Source organism: Danio rerio, chromosome 18, assembly GCF_049306965.1.
Source record: "Danio rerio strain Tuebingen ecotype United States chromosome 18, GRCz12tu, whole genome shotgun sequence".
NCBI classification, from domain to species: Eukaryota; Metazoa; Chordata; class Actinopteri; order Cypriniformes; family Danionidae; genus Danio; species Danio rerio.
Window position 1 is genome coordinate 30,637,802 of NC_133193.1, and position 5,704 is coordinate 30,643,505.

Genomic DNA, 5,704 nt, shown 5'->3' on the forward strand with positions numbered 1-5,704 from the left:
CAAAATTGTGTTTTCAGAAAACTGACACAGAATTCCTAACATAATCCATGTTGTACAATAAAATTTCAGTACTGGCTCATGGAGTTATACAAAAACATTTGTCATGTAGAGAAGTATATACATGCTATGAAGTCACAATAGAAAAGATGTGAAACAAACTGAAAAGGGGAATCTGAATTAGTAAACCTTGCCACAACACCACACATGTTCATTCTTCAAACTTGTGTAACCCATGGGAGGCAGTTTCACTATAGACCGCAGCTTCTTTTTTCCAGTTTTTTTTTTTAATTTAGTCATGTAAATGAATTGAAATGAGTTTACTTTATGTTAGTTTCCACTGTCAGGTACCAAATAACCTAATTGTACTGTACCAATTTTTTGGCACTTTTCCACAAGATGCTTAAAAAAAGATCTGTACCAAAAGGTTAGAGCTAGGCTTACAGCTAAAAAATATTGCTTGATAGAAAATTATCACCAGCAAGTGTAAAATGCCAAAGTAATGACATGACAACGTAATACACTGACACTGCACACAAATAAACCATCATCAACCTCAAACAAACCATGTCATCTTCTTGTGACAAACAGCCACATGCCAAGAAGCAAGAACATAATCTAATGTTTGTCTGCTATTGTTGTTTACAAGGGTATATAAAACATGTGGAAAGCATTAGTGGTGCCACTTGATTGCCACATGTCTATATTTAAATGAATAAATAAGAGTTCACAAAGGTTGTGATATATAAATGACCCATATGGCTTATTTATCGACAGCAAAGTTTTGCTGTGCAACATGCTTACCAAATTGGTGCCATTAGCAGTGGAGATGCAACTCTGCTTGAGTTGACTCATACTGTATTAAACTGAACCATACCGCTCAGTGGAAACAAGGCTTTAGGGCAGGGGTAGGCAAGATTGGTTCAGGACAGTTGCTTGTTCAGTTTCAATTATGATCATATCAACAAGTCAATTGTCCCTTTCACACAGTGATACTGGTAAATATTAAGAACATTTTCTGAATAACTTTACCGATAATTAAAAAAAAAGCGTTTTTTTTTTTTTTTTTTTTTTTTTTTTTTTTGTGATCAAACATAATTTATTGTGTTTGGACCACATCCGACATATAAAAGGATTACTTATGCGCATCACCTCAAAAACGGGAGAAATGGCCCTGAAGTGCACAGCATAAGAATAAAAACCAAAGTGATGCTTATGAGCATAAAATTTAGATTCTACACTTACAAACTAAACCACTTAAGGGGTCTGGTGCAATACTAGCCCTTTATATCTTTTAAAAGTAAAAGCGAAAGTCGATGATGTCACGGACCCGGTACGGGGTCTGAAGAGTTTAACTGTGCTTTTAAAAAAGATGTCTTGTGTATTTGCAAGGGCACTAGGAGCACTTTGAGCACATTAAGTTGCAAAAGAGTAAACTCTAACATCTATATATATATATATATATATATATATATAATAATAAATTCTGTATGAAAGGGGTTATAGAGAAATATAACTGAACACATCACATACTTATTATTAGTTCACCTGCTTGTCTGTAGGCTACAGAGTATGATTTATTGATTATTTTTATTTATAATGACTATAATGTTTAAGTAAACAAGTGATATGCTTTTTTTCCTCTTCTTGTTTTTAAAGCACTGTCTTGTTTCATTAAGCCACATTGGGTGTTTTAGAATGACAAAACACTGAAAGGAAGGCTTATGCTGTGTGAGACAAAGCATATCATACGGTCTCATCAGGCTTTCCATATTGCATGCACAGTTTAATGTCTCACACAACCAGCACAAACATCTGAGCACACATTGTCACTTCAGTGTAACAGAAACCACAGATTTGGCACTTTGTGTTGAAAATGAATGAGAGAATTGTGCTTTATGGATCTTGCATGAAGCTGATTGTAGAAGTGATGCTGCTGCTACTTAAAGTATTATCAGGCAAATGGGAATTCTTATAAATATTCCAATGGATACTCAGGGCATGAACAAAAGCTACGCATGTTACATTATATACAATCGTAGCTATCACAAATTGGTTGCATGCTTAAAAGTTGCAGATCATCTGTGCATGGAACATATTGCTTCTTGAGATCATTGGCATAATGATTATAATATGTCTCTCACTAAGTGGCCTCTCTTTTGAATTACCTTACATAAACCACATATTATCATTGTAACCTCTCCCTTTTTCAGAGCAAAATTTGAACCAGAGATTCCTGCATTGGAGTCATGTGCACTTCTAAGACTACAGCCTCTAGCATCTCGCCAATGCTTGTCTTGAGTTCAAAAGATTGCAGGATATATGCACAGCTCTCGCTAGCTGGCCCCCATTACACGTGGAAACATCCAAGCATCCTTCAGATCTATCATCAAATATATCCTGACCAAATATGGGGTATTGTCTGTAAAAGTATAATTACACTATGAAAGAAAAATATGATGAGGCTGGCCACACTGAAATTGGATAGTGTGTTCTGAGAAGCCACAATGATATGCTTGGTAGAAATGTTCATGCTGCCAGATGGACAGGGAGACACATCAGGCACTTTGCAGCTAAAGCCTGTATCATAGGAGTATGATTGAGCTTCTTGAGCCTATACATACAGTCAAATCTAAAAAAAACATGAGGGAGCGTCAAACAAACCACTGCAGAACACCGCAGAGAACAATGCAGCCATAAAAATAATTACCTTAGAGCAAAATGAGGACACACTGCATGCATCTACTGTAGGTTGACACACAGCACAGCTCCGTTGCTATGTTTTCATCAACATTTGTATATTTTGGAATATTGCATAAAAACTGCTTAACTGGAATGCCAAGATGTACATATATTAAGCAAATGTGCATTCAAAAATATTTGCGCATAGGACCAACGGTTTATCCGATAAGGAAAAAAAAAAAATGCATAAACTAAGATGGAAACACATTTACCCCATACATTCCAGATCGTGTGATAATGGGTGCAGTGGGATGACTTTAACCACAGTCAATTCCATTTTGGCACCAGGTTTAGCAAGAAGTGACAGTTTTTGTTTTCATTGACAAACTTTGGCTACTGGCACCTTTCTGTTTTGACTACTCTTTTTTTTTTGTTGTTCAAATTTCGCATGTAACCTCATTTGCCTTTGCTTTTCTTAAAAAAGAACAAAAAAAACTCAATTATTATTATTTTTTTTATTTAAAGAGCCCATATTATACATGAAATAGGGTCATATCTTGGTTGTAAGGGTCTCCAACAACAGTTTAATATGCATGCAAGGTCAAAAAACACTTTCATGGTCTTATAATCTGCATTTATTTTTACCTAATTATCCCAGCGACTCCTGTATGAATCGTCCAGTGATTCATTTGTTCCCAAACCCCTCCTTAGCGCGAAGCTAATCTGCGCTGATTGGACCAATGACAGTCTGTTGCGATTGGTCGACTGCCTTCAGTCAGAGAGTGAAATGCTAAACAGCTAATCAGCAATATAAAAGTAATCACAGTTCATACACGCTCGATAGTGTAGGCGTGGATTTTAGCTGCCAGTGGGTCAATGTAAATACAGACTATGGACTTGAAAATTCAGACGACTAACTATCTTATTGAGCAAAAACTCCAAAAACAGTTGAGGAGATCTCCTAGCTTCTCACGCTGCTCTTTTCACAGACACACACACACACATATTGCACACAAACACACGCACTTAACCCTGCTCCGGACGACAACGCGCGCGCGCACACACACATACACAAACACACACACCTCCGGACGACAGCGCGCGCACACGCACACACAGACACACACACTACTCCTCGTCCACGGAGCTCCGTTAACAAAGCAGCACGCGTCGCGTTTTTAACGTGACTTTGCACGCGATAAGAGAATATAGCCAGTTAACCTGATACAGTACACGCGGTTACAAGTAACAAATCACAACTAAATACATTTGCAAGCTAGAGTAAACGAGGCAACTTTAATCGCACGAACTTACACTTGAGAAATGGAGGAAGAAAAATCCATCCTGACGTCCAGCATTAAGTTACTCTTTACTGATCCTTCCTTTAACAAACGCTGATGAAGTATTCTTTGTAGCATGTAGTTTCCAGAAGTTTCCAGTAGTTTCCAACTGCTTGGTTATAATGCTGAGGTTTCATCTTTGGGTAGAGACTGAATATATCCATCTGCAGTGTGACTTCAATCGACCGGCATGTTTGTGTGTGTGTGTGTGTGTGTGTGTGTCTGGGTTTCTGCGTCAGAGGGCGGGGCCTCAGGTTTGAAATCTCCCGGGTTTGCGCGTGCACGTGAATAACTTGGTTTCGTTCGTACGTCATGGCGAAACACCTAATGAATCGGTATCAAGGCGACTCGTTTGAAGCACTATGAGTCGACTCTTTTATAGATGAATCAACAGTTTTAAACACTGTACACTAACAGATTTAAGCCTTAGCTGGAGACTTCACTTCACTTAGAGCTGTGTTACACACTACATGGATTAGAATTTTCAAAAACCCATAATATGGGCTCTTTAAAAAAATGTTAAAAAAAATTCTTGTGTGTCCAAAATTGCTTCAAGAAGATGGATTAATCGTATCTTGTCACAGTTGTACATAGGCATGGAATGATAATCGTTTTTAAGGTATATACCATAGTTTGGAAAGATCAAGGTTTTAAAACCGCTCAAATGTTCTGCTATTCATTAGGTATGTTCAAGATTTTTTTATTTACATTTGTTGCTGTTTTTTTAGAACAACAGTATCTGCAGCAGAAAAGATCTCCAAAGATGCCAATTTAAATTGTAAAGAAATCTGTGTTTTGAAACTATGAAAAAACGAAAAAAGCAGAAGTCAATGATTTATTTGAGTTATTTAGTGAGACATGTTTACTGCTCCAAAATATTTGAAATGTTTCTCAAAATAATAGTTGTGTTAAAATGGGAAAGAAAGTTTTTTTTTTTACCCAGATATTTCAAAAGAATATATTTTGAGCAATACTGTGAAACCATGATATTTTATTCAAGTTAATACCGACGCATGCCTAGAAGTGCATTTCGTCACCTTGGAATTATAAAGTTCTATCTGCGTTCTGAATGATTTTGAGATTTTGAGCTTCAAAGTTTTGTCAATAACTCAATTTTGACAAACATGTCGGATAGAATCTTATAATTCTAGGGTGAAAATTTATTTTCTTCTCTCATCAGTCAAAATGTCTCCAACTGCAATTTATGTAGTTGGGGCAGTATCTGGATATGTTTGCCCACATGGGTTTTAATATAACTGTTATAAAAGATAATTGTTAAAAAAAAAAAAAATGTGTAAGCTCTGTTGGCGATAGCACCCTCCATCTCCTTATATGAATAAAAGAGCCATTTTTAGTTACCACTTCTGATTTAGATAAATCCAACCATATGTATTTTAGATGTAAAGATCTACTGACTCTGATACATAATGTAAGTATATATATATATATATATATATATATATATATATATATATATATATATATATATATATATATATATATATATATATATATATATATATATATATAACTATTCAATTAGATTTGTTGCATTAAATTGTTCATGTTCCATATGGTCTACAACATGAACATTGGTAAAGGTCTAGACACATTAGGATTTGTTGTTTGAAATAGGCTTATTTTTTATGGCTGTATTTATCTTTCTTCAAAATACATTAAAACAG